The 17512-nt window shown below is 51.8% G+C and overlaps 1 long non-coding RNA gene across 1 annotated transcript; it reads right to left on the reverse strand.

The window, feature by feature from the left end:
* Window positions 1–12944: 12944 nt before the first annotated feature.
* On the reverse strand, window positions 12945–14420 carry LOC102382293. Its single transcript, XR_325547.3, has 3 exons — window positions 14359–14420; window positions 13902–14003; window positions 12945–13708 (listed from the first exon to the last, which is right to left on the reverse strand). It is a non-coding gene; the product is annotated as an uncharacterized LOC102382293 (long non-coding RNA).
* Window positions 14421–17512: the final 3092 nt, after the last annotated feature.

Here is a 17512-nt window from a genome sequence, read left to right on the forward strand (position 1 = left end):
TTAATGCCTGCCTGAGTGTGTGTATGCCTGGTTTATGCCTGTGTGGTGTGTGTGTGTAAGGGACACAATAGCATCTGACTATTTTTTGCCTAGCTTCTTGTTGTTTTTAACATACATACATGCATACATACACATGCATGCATGTGTATTACATAGAATCATAGAAGTTGTGTCGGAAGGGACCTTGCAGATCTTCAAGTCCGACCCCCTGCCTGGGCAGGAGGTAAACTGGGCTCAAGTGACCCCAGCCAGGTAGGCATCGAGCCGCTTCTTAAAGACCCCCAGGGTAGGAGCCAGCACCACTTCCCTAGGAAGTTGGTTCCTCGTTATCCCGGGGGGCGCTAGGGGAAACAAAGTCTCCCCCAAACCCTTCTGGTCCCCCCTAGTGAGTTTATAGACGGTCACCAGGTCCCCCCTCAGCCTTCTCTTGTGAAGGCTGAACAGGTTCAGGTCTTGTAGCCTCTTGTTGTAGGGTCTGCCCTGCTGTCCCCGGATCATGTGGGTGGCCCTCCTCTGGACCCTCTCAATGCTGTCCACATCCCTCTTGAAGTGGGGTGCCCAGAACTGGACACAGTACTCCAGCTGTGGCCTGACCAGTGCCGCATAGAGGGGGAGGATCGCCTCCTTGGCCCTACTTGAGATGCACCTGTGGATGCACGATAGGGTCCCGTTAGCCCTGCTGACTGTGACCTCGCATTGTCGGCCCATGTTCATCTTGGAGTCAATAATGACTCCAAGATCCCTTTCTGCCTCTGTGCTCTCAAGAAGGGAGTTTCCCATCTTATAAGTGTGCTGCCGGTTACTGCTGCCCAAGTGCAGCACCCTGCACTTGTCCGTATTGACACTCATCCTGTTTTTTTTAGCCCACCCCTGCAACCTATCCAGGTCTTGCTGCAGTCTTTCCCTCCCTACATGCGCGCCCACCTCACCCCAAATTTTGGTATCATGCAAATTTAAACAGGTTGCTTTTCACCCCACCATCCAAATCGCTGATAAAGAAACTGAACAGTGCGGGCCCAAGGACCGAGCCCTGGGGGACTCCCCTGCCCACTTCAGCCCAGGTTGAATATGACCCGTCCACCACCACCCTCTGAGTATGACCCTTCAGCCAATTTGCAATCCATCTGACCGTGTAGGCTTCGATGCCACAGTCACCTAGTTTTGTGTGTGTGTGTAAAGCTAGGAAATGAGTACACATTCCAATAGTTATATTTATTTTTGCTTTAATCTTAAACTCGCTGAGGCAGGGGGTCTCTGACAATGCCAGGCACAGGAGACTCCAATCTTGGCCATTCCCTACCACCGGACACCATGGATTCCTATGAAAAATTGCTGGGTTTCTCTGCTTTATCCTATGGAGGATCCACCCCCTAACAAGGCTAGTATGACCTAGCACCCCGCAGCACCTTTAAAAGGGATCTCACAGTCCCCCAGAGGCTATGCTTCTGTCCACAGCCTGCAATCACATTGCCAAAGTGCTTTGTTAATGGGCAGGGTGGGACTTTTTTCCAAGCAAGTAATTTCTTCATCAAATAAGGAGCTCTGTAGAGCTGTAAGAGAAGGACAGCAACCGCCCAACAGAAGTACCAGTGTCCCACTGTTCCCATAGCTCATGCCAGCCTCAAACACCCATCCACTGCCCACGGGTAAAAGCCATGAAACCTTTCACTGGCAATGCTCCCAGAGCCTTAGGTTGGGAAAAAAAAAGCAACAACACTTTGAATTAAAGGCCTTCACACAGGGATCAAACTAATGCTGTATACAGGGCTGTGGGAGAGGATATCCTAACTTCTCCCTGTGTGTTTCGTTCCCCTGGGATGCCTGCTGTCTCACTGTGTCTGCAGGGGCGGATAATCAGAGTAGGAGAGTCTTACCGTACCGGGAAAGTTCTCCTCTGTCCCAAGGCCCATGGCAAATCTCAGGTCCACTCTAGGGAGCTGGGACCCCCATGCTCAGCCCCTCTGAAAGGCTCTGTCCCAGCCACATGTAGTCAGGAGGGAGTCTGGAAGGAAAGCGAGCAGAGGGGACTTCCGTGAAGACACTGAAATAGCTGGATGGCTCTGGGTGATTAATGTCCCTTTTGGCACTGGGGCTCCACTGGCAGCTGCTCCAGCCCCCTCTTGCCCCCCAGCTCCTGGTCATTTCATGCCAGCATCCCCCCCCCCTGTCCCCCGACACCTGTCCTTCCTGTTGCCCTGCTGCATTTGGCTGACTCACAGATGGCTTTGGAGAACCAAGAAAGGTTCATAGATTCATAGATGTTAGGGTCAGAAGGGACCTCAACAGATCATCGAGTCCGACCCCCTGCCTAGGCAGGAAAGAGTACTGGGTTCAGATGACCCCAGCTAGATGCCTAGCCAGCATTCTCTTAAAGACCCCCAAGGTAGGGGAGGATGCCACCTTCCTTGGAAGCCCATTCCAAATTTTGGCCACCCTTGGTCATGGTGCCTATACACGTGCTTCAATGTGTTCTAGTTGGAACACATCAGAGCAGACTTGAGAAAACTCAATTAATCTAATTAGAACACTTCAGCATGCCTCACCATCATGAGTATTCAGCATCCCATGTTTCAAAATGGCGGGAGGGTTGCTTTAACTAAAACTTGTTGAATGAGCTTTAGTTAGAGCACCCCTGCAGCCATTTTGAAACATGGGATGCAGAATACACATGATGCTGTGCTGTGGTGTTTTAATTAAAGCAACTGTCTGGGAGCTTGAATTAAAATGCCCCACACCTACCCTGGAGCATGTGTATAGACACCCTCAGAGAGCCAACCATGACTCAGATAATATGTGCAGGACTGTGAGATCTGAAGCCTAATCCTGGTTTAACCATAGTTTGTATCTTTGCTCGGCTTCCCTACTTGTAAAAATAGTGATGATGCGTCTTAGAATGCTTTCAGACCTATAGATGAAAATCAGGAATCAAGTGCTAAGTATTAATAAATATTTAGAAATGCCAGCAGCTATCTTTCCTGAGCAGTTTTACAAATCACAGTTTTGCAGGATGGAAGAAAGTTGGTAAGGAAAATTATTTAATTTTCAAGCTTCATGCATCATCACCCTCCAGGGTGTGCCCTTCACCCCACAACTTAGTATCATCTGCAAACTTGGACAGAGTACACTTCACGCCCACATCCAAGTCACTGATGAAGATATTGCAGAGTACAGGTCCAAGGACCCAACCCTGAGGGACCCCACTGCCCACATCCTTCAAGGTTGATACCGACCCATCTACAGTAAAAGCTCCGTTAACCGGCATCTTACAAGCCGGCATGATCCACTAACCAGCACTCCAGCTTGTAAGATAAAGTGAAACTGGAAGTGTCCATTGTGGCGCTTCTGGTTTCTCCAAGCCCCCATGGCTCGGAGCAAAGCAGCCTGTGCTGCCGACCCCCACGGCCCGGGGGCATAACAGGCTGTGCAGGGCCCACCGCCCTGTCCTGCAGGGCCCACGGGAGGGGCAGCAATGCAGCGGGAGGGGCAGCGATGCCATGGAAGGGGCAGAGAGATGCCCCAGATGCAGCAGGGATAGTGGCGGGGGGGGGGGGGGCGGCAATGCGGCAGGAGGGGCGGAGGGATGCCCCAGAAGTGGCGGCTGGGGCCGCTCAATTAACCAGCATATTTCGTTATCCGGCATCCCCCATTCCCATGAGATGCCGGATAACAGAGCTTTTACTGTACTACTGCTCTCTGGGTGAGACCGCTAAGCCAATTTGCCACCCACCGAACCGTGTAAACATCTATGTCATGGCCTCTTAATTTATTTATGAGAATGGGATGAGATACCATATAGAAGGCCTTGCTAATCCACCTCTACTCTTTCATCTAAGCATTTTGTGACCCTGTAATAAAACGAGACCAGATTGGTCAGGTATGATCTACCTGCTACAAATCCAGGCTGGTTGCCTTGCTGCATTATTTTTCCCACTGGACTCCCATAAATATGATCCTGTTTAATCTTTTCAAAGACTTTTCCAAGGATTGAGGTGAGGCTGACTGGCATATAATTACTCAGATCCTCCTTCCTCCCCTTCTTGAAAATGGGGACCACATTGGCCCTTTTCCAGCCTCTAGGACCTGACCCGAGCGCCACAAGTGCTCAGACAGCCGTGCCAGTGGTTGTGCTATGACACCGGCCAATTCCTTCAGTACTCTCAGATGCAGCTCATCTGGGCCTGCCGACTTGGACACATCCAGTCCATCCAAGTGACTCTGCACTGTCAGCGTCGACAGCTGGAGGGCTGGTGTGCCTCTGACGCCCGTCTGAGAGCCCATTAGGAGAATTATCTTGAGCCCTGTTCAGGAACACCAAAGCAAAAAACTCATTGAATAGCTCAGCCTTGTCCCCCTCTCTGTCACTAATTGCTCCTTTTTGTTCAGAAGGGGTCCAATGCTGCCCTGCACCTTCCTTTTACTCCCTACATACCTAAAAAAAAGACTTTTTGTTGTCTTTAATTTGTGTTGCCAGCCTCAGCTCTGTAGTTGCTTTAGCTTTTCTAACTGCTTCCCTGCAAGTGCGGGCCAAGTAGGTATATCCCTCCTTGGTAGCTTCCCCCTGTTTCTACCACCTATATGCCTTCTTTTTTGCCCTTAGGCTCCCCTGGATTTCCCTGTTTAGCCAAGGAAATTTTTTTACTCCTTCCCCCCTTTTCTCTCATACTGGGATCATCTCCCTCTGCGCCTGAAGGATCACCTCCTTTAGGAACGACCACCCTTCCTGGACTCCCATCTTCCAATACTCCTATCCTGCAGTGCATCATTGACTAGACTCCTGAGCACACTGAAGTTAGCCTTCCTAAAATCAAGCACTTCCACCCTACTAGTTATCTTGCCCAACCTGTGCCAGATGGTGAATTCGATCGATTGGTGGTTGCTGTCCCCAAGGTGACCACGAAACTGCAGTTCCCCTACCAGGTCATCCCCTGTAGCCAACACCAAGTCCAGTAAGGTATTCCCGCTAGTGGGACCATATACCTCCTGTGTTCGGTGAAGGTCCTGCATGCAGGTTAAGAACCTATGTGAATGGTTGGATTTGGCTGACTGCTCCTCCCAGCAGATGTCAGGGTAGTTTAGGCCCCCCATGACACCACGTCCCTAGACTGTACAGCCTCTGAGAGATGCCTCAGGAGTTGCAAGTCTAGCTTTTCCTCTTGATGTGGTGGTCTGTAGCAACCCCAACCCGCCCCCCGCCAGTCCCTTTCCCCACAATCTCCATGTATCCTAACCCACAATGCCTCCACTTTCTCCTCCTCTGATCCCATCTTGATTAGGGTAGATGTACAGTGCTTCTTTACATAGAAAGCAACCCCTCCCCTTTTCCTCCCTACTCTGTCCCTTCTGTACAACCTGTAGCCCTCAATGTGTACTGCTCAGTCATAGGTAGGGTCCCACCAGGTTTCCGTTAGCCCCACTAAATCAAAGTTATTATCTGCAAACAGAAGTGTGAGTTCTTCCTACTTGTTCCCCATGCTCTGAGCATTAGTATAGAGGCACCTGAGCCCTCCGAATGGTGCCTGTGGTGCCCCCCACCCCCTTCTGATGCCCAAAGGGCCCCTTGGTACTTACCTGGGGTGTACTGCTGCATGTCTCATAGTTCGTAGGTTCTAGACTCTCCATCTCCTGCCTCCCTGTCCCCTGTCATACTTAGGGGTTCAAAGGGCCAAATCCACTATTATTAAATACACACATAGGAATGCCTGCATTTGCAAAAGGTCTAGAGAATTATGATTCTTTCCACCATGGAGATTTCCCGTGATTTGCTGGTTTCCCCCATCTCCTTTATTCTGCTCCATGTGTCAGGGTGCTCTTAAACCTCCCTCAAAGGCATTGAGTATTGGCTGCAGCCACGGGTGGGGATGGTGACAGGGCTGTGCCAATGTACACATTATTGCAGTTGTCTAATGAACTCTGCAGTAAACTTCTCGATGTCTACACGTGCAGTGCTATTAGGAAGGAGTAAACTAATTAACTCCATAGCAGGATAGAATTTGTAAATACAAAAACTATCTTACGGTGGAGTTTTTTACTCCACAGCAACCCACATGTAGATGCCGATGGGGCTAGCTGGGGCATGAGTTTGGGCGTCAGTATGGCTGGCTAGCCCCACACTGTAGCACTCTCATGCCCCCGCCAGCCCCTCCACAACACACTGGAATAGATTGGAGCAGCCATGTCAGCAGGGGTAGCTCCAGCATGGCTCAACGTGCTGCAGTCCCCAGCGCATGTTCAAATGGTGTGTCCAGATGCAATAAACTCTGGTGCAACATGTGCTGGAATTTATTGCTTTGACTTAATTGCCCATGTAGGTGTGTCCAATTATTACAAAGAAAGATCTGTTATTTTCCCTTCCTTCTGCCTTTCAAAATAAAGGTGCATCTTACATCCCAGGGCATGGTGTTTGCAAGAAGATATGGTAAGTTCCCAGCTGGTTTCTCTGTACATGAAGGTCATTGTGCAAATAATAGCACCCCCCTATCCCCTGCCACTCATGTCATCTCAGATTCTCCCTGCCATGTGTGGATACCTCTCACCCAGGCAAGTGTTCAAGATGACAGGAAAGCGATATATAGTAAAGAAATTCGGGGCTCGTCAAGAGAGGCGATTGCAACATGGATGGAGGTTGGACTGGCTCACAAGGACAAAACCATAGCAGTGCAGGCTTTAGCATGAGCTGCAAAATCCCAGTAGAGACATGCCCCAGCTGGTAACCTGTAGCAGCGCTACACAATGTTTTTCTAGCTCTAGCTTTGCCTTCCTTCACATGTGCTTGTATGAACCCAGGTGTAGAAATGACTGACAGTGAAGTATTGGAGGTACATCAAGATGCTTAAGGTGGCTAGATTTTGTGTTATGAATCTGAAATTAGCTGCGTACATTTAACGATAATGACTACAGAACTAATGATGCAAGATCTTTGGGCTATTTTGACTATTTTTCATCCAGTTTCTTGTGTTGCTTTTTAAACTTTATATATAATCTAGCAAATTATTATTGCTAAAATCACATGTAATCCAGTGCACATTCCAGTAATTATATCCTTTTACTTTGATCTCAAATGAAATATTATAGCGGAGGCTCCTTAGCAGATTAGCGCAGCATTTAGTTTCCCTTTAACTGGAAAAAAATGTGTTGTGCTCTAATGTGACTATGCTATACACCCTCTGCACCCCCCTTTTTCTAAATCCTAGTTTCCCCCATGACCACAGTGCACATTTTCCCCAGTTAAAGAGCAACTAGAAGCTTTACTAATATGCTAGGGGCCAGCGCTACAGTATTCACTCTAAGATCAAAGCAAAAACACATACAACTAGTGGGATGTGTATTTATTTGCTATATTATATATAAAGTTTAAAAAACACAACAAGCTAGGCAAGAGTAAAAAATATAGTGTCACTAGTCTTGTAATCACTATAATTAAATGTGTGTCTCATTCAGGTTCACAAAACAAAATCTAGCCTTCTTACATGTGTTGGCAGTGCCTCCAGTACTTCACTGTCAATTATTTCTACACCTGAATTCATCTGAACACCCATGAGTGAAGGTTTTTAGCTAGAGATGAAAATATGCTGTAGGGCTGTGAAATAGGCGGTGAAACATTACAAGGACAGGCTAACAGACAGCAACATTGCAGAAGGAAGAATGATTTGAAACATCAAGGCCATAAAAAATGAGAGTGTGTCACTCACACCTATTCAGTGGAGGGAGATTAGCAGGAATCGGGGAAATGATAACAAGCCATGAAGTCAATTGAGTCATAAGAACATAAGAACTGCCATGTACTGGGTCAGACCATGGGTCCGTCTTGCCCAGTCTCTTAGATTCATAGATTCATAGAGGTTAGGGTCAGAAGGGACCTCAGTAGGTCATCGAGTCTGGCCCCCTGCCCTGGGTAGGAAAGAGTCAACCCCAACTAGGTGCTTGCCCACCTCGTGTCACTGCAGCAGAGAGCGGATGCTGGAAGGGAGAGTGAGCTGGGTCTGACCAGGGTTTTTCCCATTGTTCCTCTCCCACTTGCAGGCTTTAAGGTCTAGGAAGCTGCAATTCTGGGCTGTGCCCCTCACTCCCATGCTCAATAGCTACAGATGCCCCATTCCTTCAAGAATGTGTCCAATCCCTTTGTGAATCTGGTTAAACTCTCAGTGTCCACCACATCTGGTGGCACAAACGCCACACTTTAATGTCCTGCTGGGGGGAAAAGAATGTCCTTATGTTCATTTTCAATGGACTCCCTACTAGTTTCATCCTGGGACCCCTAGTTCTTGTATAGGAAAACACAGTAAATAATAAATCCTTACTGACTTGCTCTTCCCCAATTTAGTATCTTGTAAACCCTCATGTCTCCACTCAAGCATCTCTTTTCTAAATTAAATAGACCTGGCCTCTTTAGTCTCTTCTCATGTGACACTCATCCTTGGTGCCTTTCTCTGGATGTTCGCTAGTACTTCTATTTCCTTCTTGAGATGCGGGAACCAGAACTGGGCACAATCTTCCAGGTGTGGAGGCACCATGGATTTATAAAGGGGCATCCTGATACTTTCTGGTTTGCTCACAGTTCCCTTCTTAATAATCCCTAACATTTTGTCTGCCTTTTAGACAACTGCTGGGTGCTGAGTTGATGTTTTTAGCAAACTGTTCAGAATTCCCAGATCTCTTGGCAACCAGAGCTACCCCCTTATGGCTCCTAGTCATCTTATGACCCACTATAACTCCCAAGTCCCTCTCTGCAGCACTGCAACCCAGCCAGCTATTCCCCCATCTGCATTTGCATGTGCAATTATTCCACCCCAAGTGCATGACTTTGCACTTGTCCTTATCGAGTGAGGACCATTTCTCCAGTCCAGCCAAGTCCTTCCGGATCATAGCCCTGCCCACAGTATCTGCACCTCCATCCAACTTGGGGTAATTCACAAATTGCTAAGCATGCTCGCAATCCCATCATTCAAATCATTAATGAAGATATTGAGCAACAGCAGACCCAGAACAGACGAATGGGGAACCCGTGTGATGCCTCCTTCCAACTAGACATTGAGTCACTGATGACTATGTGATGATCCCACCACTTATGTAACCATGTTACGCTCTTTTGTCTCTAGTTTCCATTTGTTAGCTCATTAGTGAGAATGTCGCATGGGGCACAGCCAAGACTGAGACACCATATGGGTCCCGGACTTTCACACACCCCTGAGCCTTGGAGACCACAGCCATGATCCCCAGGGCTCAGGAGTTTCATGCTGGGCATGAAGCATCCCTGTGGCCAGGAGACCTGCCAACTGATGGGGCTCTCACCTGCAGGGGAGACCCTGCTACACATGTAAATTTATGCTCAATAGTAACCAGCTAAAACATTAGTACACAATTTTAAGGCTTAACTTTCTAGCTGGTTAGAACTTTTTATTGTGTGATAGCTACTTGGCACATGTAGCTGGTTTTAAGGTAATTGGATAATTAAACAGTTAATTGTGTGATACCACAGGGTCCAAAAGCCTTGCTAAAGTCAAAGTCTATCACATCTATGACTCTCCCCATATCCAGAGCCTGTCATCTTATCATGGAAGGAATCATGTTAGTCAAGCATGATTTGCCCTTGGTGAATCCATGCCAGCTACCTGTGATCACCTTGTTATTCTCTTCACACTCCCTACCCTGTTCTCCTAAATATCATTCCCATTTACACTTACCTGGCATCAAGTGAGATTCAGTTAATTACAATATTTTAGAATTTCCCATCGTTTCACACTAAGTTAGCTACTTGTTGGCTGTAATTAGCGGAAGTATCAAATGTGCTCTCAATTCAAGTTTCTCTCTGCCCTCTTCAAACAAATGAATCCTTCAAATACGTGACCATTACTTCCTGAAGAATGAATGCCCTGAACCTAAAGCTGGTATAAATCAATCCCAACCATGCATGCAGTCCAACAGAAGATATCACCCATGGAAATCCCTGCCTCTTGACAGTTACCTGCCTATTCCATTGACCAAGTATTTCATGTGGTGGTCTAGCACCCCCTTGTGTCCTTTCAGCTAAATCATTGTCCCCAGCAGTTATCAGGGGCATTGAAAATCCCCCAGTCCTACTTCAAATTCAGGGATATTGATGTTACCAGGTGAAGGACAGACCCTTATCAGCCCCTTCTTGCTAGAGTAGACCTTCACACACACACACACACACACAGACACACACACACACACAACTCTCCCCTGTCCTCTCCGCCCCCCCTCCCCACCCCAGCACTGTTATTTTCACCCCAGATCCACGATGGCAGGAGGTGGTGAAAAAGCTTTCCATAAATCTAGAATGGATATATTAGTCCGGTTCTGATACACAGAGCGTGGCACTTCCCGGGTCACTCACTCTTGAACAAAGAGGTCCTCTGATCTTTGAAATGGCGAAAGAGTTGTGAAATTGGAGAAGAAATTGAAGTTGCAGAGAACAAATTTCCCCCTAAACAAGGTTAGCTTCATCAGTCAAGAGCATTAAGAAGGAGAGAAAAACATTAGCACCTTACACCTGTGAAGTGAAGAACAATGGGCCATTGATTCCTTCAGTAATAAAGCAAGGTAGAGTTGCACCTTTATAAACTCATTAAATAAGACAAATATGCATAGAGAGAGAGCATAAGCTTTCCAAATATATATATAGAGAGAGACAGACAGAGCACAAGCCTCTTTCAATCTTATTTCATCTAGAACCTGACATCTGACTGACTTCAGGCTCTCATGGCTAGGTACCTTTTCCCTTTCTCTGCACCCTTCATGATTTCACAAAAATCAGCACCCACAAAAACAGGGAATCCTCTGTCTGACCTCATCCATGGGGAGATGGGGGCAAGAAAAACACCTGAAGCACATTCATCAAGAACAACCTTTACTAAGAGGGACAGGGAAAAATATCATATCCGAAATATATGGAAGGACACATCATTATCAATCCACTGCCGACAGGTCAGGGCACAGTGCTGGAGCCCTGTCATGCTGGAGGTCTGGAACTTGTAGCCACGAAGGTGTTGTAGGATGTCCCCACATTGAAGAGGATGAAAGGAGATGCCGAATGCACTCTCTCTCAGTGCTGTTCCCATGGGAAGGACCTAGAGATGGTGGAATTGCAGGGTGGGATGGGAAGTATACCACCGTTTCCCGATGCCAACTGTGGGGAGTCCGTGGGTGCCCGTTAGTAATGCAGATGGGAAGAGACAACAGTGTCCTAGAAGTAGACCAGGAGGGTGACTGCCTGCCTGAGCCCAGGGAGAAGGTGGATTCCTGGGTGTCCCTCCCAGCAGGCAGGTGGGGACTGGGAGGTATCAATGGGGCACCACCTTGGAGGCCTGATGGCTCAAGGGAGGCTTTGTGAACCTGACGTTGGGGACCTTGTTCTGTGCATCCCGGGACAGCAGGGCCCTCATGGTGAGGCACAGCTTGGAGAAGGTGCGCTGGAGGCAGCTCAGGAAGCGGTGGCACAAAGAGACCTTTTCTCTGGGCACCGATGGGGTCCTGGTCTGGGGTTTCTTTTCTTTGGTGGCCAGGAGAGAAGTGGCTCCATCCATCTGCCAGGGGAAATCTGCAGTGCTGGTGCTGACAGAGACAGTTTGGGGTCGTTCATGGGGAGCTCTCCTCAGCCTCCTGTCCTGCCTCTTGCTCCCTCCCTCCAGGTGCTTCTGGTCCAGACTGGAAGGACCCAAGGGGTCCCCTGGAGATGAGCACTGAGGCTCTTCAAGGTGTCCCCAGAAACTGCCAAGGCCCAAAGAGCCACCTGGCTTCCTCTGCTGCTTCTTGCTACACATTTGACAGACCCCATCCGGGGCTTGGGATGTGCGGAGCCAGACATTTGTGGCATCGTCCACCCCCTGCTCAGATGCCCCTACCTTCGCCTGAAACTTCACCCCCTTCCATGTCCCCCGGGAGCCCCCTGTGGGCGGCCCCTCCTGAGCTGGCCCGCCAGGGGCATCTAGCCTGTAGCTCAGGCTCATCCGGTGGCACTGACCTGGCCTTGAGCCTGGACATCCACCTGGGTGGAGAAAGCAGCTGGCACAGGCTGGCACAGGGCCTGGTGGGAGCAAATGGCACTGACACACTGGGGGCACTGCTTCTTCAGCAGGTCAGCAACAAACTGGAGCTGCAGGTCATGAGCACTGAGAGAGGTCAGGATGGAGCCCAGGAGCTGCGCCAGGTCAGAGGGCTCTACATGGTCTGGCCTGGGTCCAGGCCTGGCTGCCCCCACAGGGCACTTCTTGGTCCCTCCCTCCTTCCACGGCCAAGGGCCTGGCCCTGCACCCCGTCCCCTCTCCCTGGGGAGCCTGTTGGTGTCTCCGGGGGAGCCGGCTAGGCTTTCTCTTGCCACAGTCCTCGAGCTGCTAGCATGGGCTGCTTTTCCCTGCTGGGGCTGGCTGGAGCCAGGGGGTCTCCCCTGACTGGGCTGCACCCCGCTTCCCCCACCAGGCTTGTGGATTGACTTGGGGGGCAGCACAGAGGCTGGTCGGTGCCTGCACGCAGGCATGGAGGTCTGGGATAATGGGACATCGGTCCCCGGGGATATCTCTGAGCCTGGGGGCAGCTGGGAGACCAGTTGATCCCGTTCCCAGTTGGTCTCAAGGCTGCTCTGCTGGAGGCCCCTTCCTGCACCATCCATGGAGCTTGTTGAGGCCTTGGGGCTTCTTGCCATGACCCTTGTGATCTTCTGGAGCATGCCCTTACCCCTGAAGCTCCTTCAGGCTGCAGCTGGCACCAAGCTGCCCAGAGTCTCCTGGCCAGACCGCACGGGCTGGCTTTCCCTCCAGGCCACAGACGCAGGGGAGGTCAGGTGCCTGCCCACCAAACTGATGCAGCTCTCGGCTCCCAGCTCCCACTGGCTGCCAGCTGGGTGCCCCCCTCTGCCCTCTGGGGTGCCAGGCAGGGGGCAGCTGGGTGCCTTTCCTGGACTGTTCCAGGCTCCGCCACTCCCTTCCTCCACAGTGACCTCTCACCCAGGTGGGAAGGAGGCATCTGATGCTGCTGGTTGCACCTTCATTGGTGGTGCCCCACAGGTGGGACAGGTCCTTCTTTCCTGGGTCAGTCTCTGCCCCTGGGGGCATTCGGCAAGAGGCCGGGCCTGGCTCCTCAGTCACCTCCTGCAGCCGCTTCCTTTGCGAGGTGCCGCTTCAACGCCTCCTGGGAAGCACAAACATCCTCAGACGGGTCTGGGACCTTGGTGCTGGCTTCCCCTGGCAACATGGTTGTGTCTGCAGGATCCTGCTTGCTCGGAGGCTCTGGGGCCAGGAGGTGCAGCTTCCACTGCAGGCTGATGCACCCCAGTGGCCTGCAGGGTTCGGGGGGTGGTGGCGGTGCTCTGGGCCCTTCTCTGGCTCAGCTGCGCTGCAAGGCTTCCCCTGAGGATGGGCCTGGGTGGCTGAGGGAGTCTCTTTCCCACACGGAGCCATCCCCTGGGACCCGCAGGCCGGTGGCGGCTGTGTCTCTGGGCTCCCCTGCTGGAAAGAAGGCTCCAGACTGGCGTCAGCATGGGACGCGGGTTGGCCCAGGTCGGATCCAGGCTCCTCTGTCTTCACGGCCTCGGCCTCCTCACGCTGTGGCGGCTTCTCAGGCAGAGCGGGCAGCGGGTGCGAGACCCACAGGGCTGCACGGGAATCCCGAGGGGTGCACAAAGGCAGCGTCAGGGTCCTCCATTTCCTCGGGTTCCTCGGAGATCCAGGATGGTGCAGGACATGCAGGTCTGGACCTGTGGCAGAGAGGAGACAGGGTGGCAGGGCACGTCCACTCCTCCCCACCCCACATGGTCCAGTCCCTGGGGGACGTGGGGCTGGGCTGTGTCCCCCCAAAGACCGCAGAAAACATGGCTTCCAGGTCCCCTCTGGAAACAGGCCACAGGGCCCCCTCAGAGACACCCCACACCTTCTCCACTCAGCTCTTACGGGATCACATTGCTCATCAGGTGCCAGGTCATGTGCTGGAGCCTCCTTTCCACCAGCTGCAGTGTGTGCTCAAGGCTGCGCCTGGGCCCAGGCATGGGGCAACTGCAGGACAAAGAGGAGGGCATCTCATATGGCTGCATTGCCCCTTCCCCTCCTCCCTTTCCTGAGCTAGCCCCATCCCTGGCAGAAAGGGGCCCCTCAGGCCCCGGGAGGCTGCAGGGGGCATGGGGCAGTGCTTGCTGTGTGCACTGGGGTGGCGGTGTCTCCTCCACATGTCCCCAAGCTGCTGTAAGGGAGAGAGGAAGGAGCTGGCGTGGGCCTGGGGAGACTCTGCCCCTCCCCAACTGGCACCCCCAGCCTGTAAGCGGGGCCTCGGCTGCTCCTCCATGGCTCCTAGGAGGCAGGGCGCCATGCTCTCTCCTGCCCCAGCCCCTGGCCAGGGCCCGAGGCTACTCACCTCCCAGCTTGGCTCTTCCCAGTATCTCCCTCAGCCTCCTCATCCTCCAATGAACGCTCTGCACACACAGAGAGCAGCGGGTTAGAGGGCAGCTCCCTGGACCCCACAGGGCAGGAGAACTGGTCCCCACACGGCAGGTCCCACCATCCCCACGGGGATGTCCCTGCCTTGGGCACCCTGAGCAGAGGGACAAGACCCTCTAGCCAGGAGCCTGCAGCTGTTGTCCAAGCAGGAGCACTGGCACAGCCCTGTCACCATCCCTGGCCTCAGTTGCAGCCAACACCCAATGCCTCTAAAAAAGGTTTTTGTTTTGTTTTGTTTGGGGTTTTTTAAAGAATTTTTTCATGTCCCGAGCCAAATCAGCCAAATCAAGTCTAAATTCATGAGTCAGTCCAAACCATAAGTGGCCCTACAACTGGCAAACATCCTCCACCCCCGCCAGGGGCTTCAGATATTTCCAAAGTCTTTTGGCAGGCATCCTACGTGCAGGCCCAAGCCCAGAGACCTGGTGTTAAGAAGCCCCCAAGTTTCGCCTGCCCTCAGCCATACAGCTGCAAGCTAGGGAGGAGCCTCCCATTTCCAGAAAGTGGGATTTAAGCCCCAACACGGAGGCGGGTACTAAACCACGCCAGAGGAACAGTTAGTTATCCCCAGGAACACTCAAGGAAACTGCCTTAATTGACCCAGATCTATGGTGTTTCCCCTGCCTCTAAAAGAGGTTTAAGAACATCCTGACACATGGAGCAGAAAGGAGAGGAGGAAGCTACCTTCCAGGCCGACCTCTCTATGTTTTTCATGAGCTTCCTCTTCTTCAGTACCCTTCCTAGCATCCACCTCATTGGTTTTGAGACGCCAGAGGAAACATCTTTGACCTTCCTACTCTATAGCCAAGAATAGCTCCAGCTTCTCTGAATTTATCCAGTCCCCTGCTGAATCCAGTTGTGCTATCTCCACCACTTCCCATAACAATAAATGCCACCCGTTAATGTGTTGAGACAAAAAAATCCTTTAGCTTGTTAGTTTTAAACCTACCACCTACTAATCTCAGCAGGTGCCCCCAAGGCCTAGGACTTGGTGAACAACGGTTCCCTGTTCATTTGGTCCATACCTCTATCCTACCCCCACTCAGCCTTCTGATTTGCAAGGAGAAGGGTCTGAGCCTTTTTAATCTCTCCTGGTATGGCAACAGTTCCAGGCCCCTGATCCTTTGGGCTGCCCTTCTCTGAACTTCTTCTAATTGTACCGCATCCTTTTTGGAGATGCAGGAACCAGAATGGCACAAGGGTTAAGATGTGGGAGTCCCACTGACATGTATAATAGCATAACAATGTTCTCTGGTTTGGTTTCTATTCTTAATGTTGCCCAATATTATTTTGGCTTTTTAGGGTCACTGCTGGATACGGGACTGATTTCCTTTCCCAGGGAGCACCAACCTCTGGTTTGGAAAGGAGAAAGTTAAGGAGAGAATAGGATAGAGGTCAACACAATCAGGAAGGACTGGGACCAAAGGAATAGGCTGGCCTGGGTGTGCAGAACTATTATCTGCAGCTGGTGGTAATGTCCTCAGTGAGAGATAGGCCTGGATGGACCCCTGGCTTGGCACTAGATCACAGCAAAGCAGGGCTGGAAGGGGCCTCACAAGGGCACGTGTAGTCCAGCCCCCTGCTCAAGGCTACATCATCCCTGACTGGAGGTGGGGAGTGGGGTATTTGAGAGACAGTACCCCTCATAATTTGAAGGTTTGCATTCATGGTTTTTAACTCTATCAATTTTGCACATTCCATCTAATAAGCCAGAATTTTAAGGATCCTGGGAGTCGGTCATTTGTAGCCAACAACCCCCTCCCCCGCCCATGGGCTTCGCTGTAGCCATGCTGCCCACAGGGGAGGGGGAGGCAGGCTCCAAGCTCTGCTCTGCTGCAGCAGCCACTGCCTCCCGCAGGTGGCCCCCAGGGCTTGGGCGCTGCTGTGGGGGGCAAGGGCTGTGGACCTAGGTCCCTGGCCCTGTAGCCCTGACAGCTGTGGGCCCCCTCCAGCAGGCCTGGGGGGCAAGGGGGCTGTGGGTAGGGAGTGAGGGCACCAGCATGGTCCAGGGGGCTGTGGGTGGCGAGCAACAGATTTGGGGGATTTTAATCAGAAAACTTGTGATTTTTAAACAGAGGAAACCAGGATCCCTGCTCATCAGTCTCATCTCCCAGGCTCCTGATCATTCGTGCCCCTGAGCTGGACTTTTTCCATCTCTCCACATCCTTCTTCAAGTGCAGGGCCAAAAACACATCTGGAGAACCCAGGTGTCCAGAGGCGGGCGCTGCGATGGGCAGCCAACACACAACAGCTCCCATCTGCCCACTTCAAGACATGTGGGTTCTCTCCCCGCATCCAGGCCTAGGGGCCTCAGGGGCTCATGGGACAGTGGAGGCTTGGAAGTAGCCCCCCCTCCCCCGCATACACACACCCTTAGTGTCTATGGTCATCCGTTAGGTAGAGGGGGCAAGGGGGCGCCATGTTGGGAAGGCTGAAAGCATCCACTCTAGCCATGCCTTTGGGGGCTTCTCTGCTTCTCTCCCAGGTGTCTCCCCCACCCCACTCATGTTGTGGAGGACCTGGTGTGGACACTCTTGCTCTCATTTGGTTCCACCAAACCATGTTGAAGAAGACTGTCGGCAGGAGTTGCTCTAGTCTGACACCGCCCGCTCCCAAGGTACGTGCCTAGGTGCCACTTCTGGGCTTGGAGGCTCCAGTGCCCAAGCAGGGGCCTGACTGGGAGGGGAGAGCACCAGGTCCCACCAGCGGGCAGGGGAGGGTATTTAAAGGGCCACACCCCAAAATAGGGTTGGGTCAAAGGTTATGGGGGGGGGGGGGCACCCATGGGAGCCAAGTTCATGCCAGGAACCCCAGCATCTAGGGAAGCCAGGTGTCTGAGTTGTAACTGTATTGGTCTAGAGCAGGCGTGTCCAACATACGGCCCGCGGTGCTGCGACAGGAAATGAAAGTAAACACGGTTTACTTTCGTTCCCACCCCGTGTCCCTCCCACAGCAGCTTCCTCATGGCTGCTGAAGGGCTGGGGAAGGGACAAGGTCCCCACACGCACCATGTTAGCTTGACATTGCCGACGCGGTGCGTGTGGGAAGAGGAGTAGCCGCGTGCCGCTCGG

Source organism: Alligator sinensis, unplaced genomic scaffold (assembly GCF_000455745.1).
Source record: "Alligator sinensis unplaced genomic scaffold, ASM45574v1 scaffold99_1, whole genome shotgun sequence".
NCBI classification, from domain to species: Eukaryota; Metazoa; Chordata; order Crocodylia; family Alligatoridae; genus Alligator; species Alligator sinensis.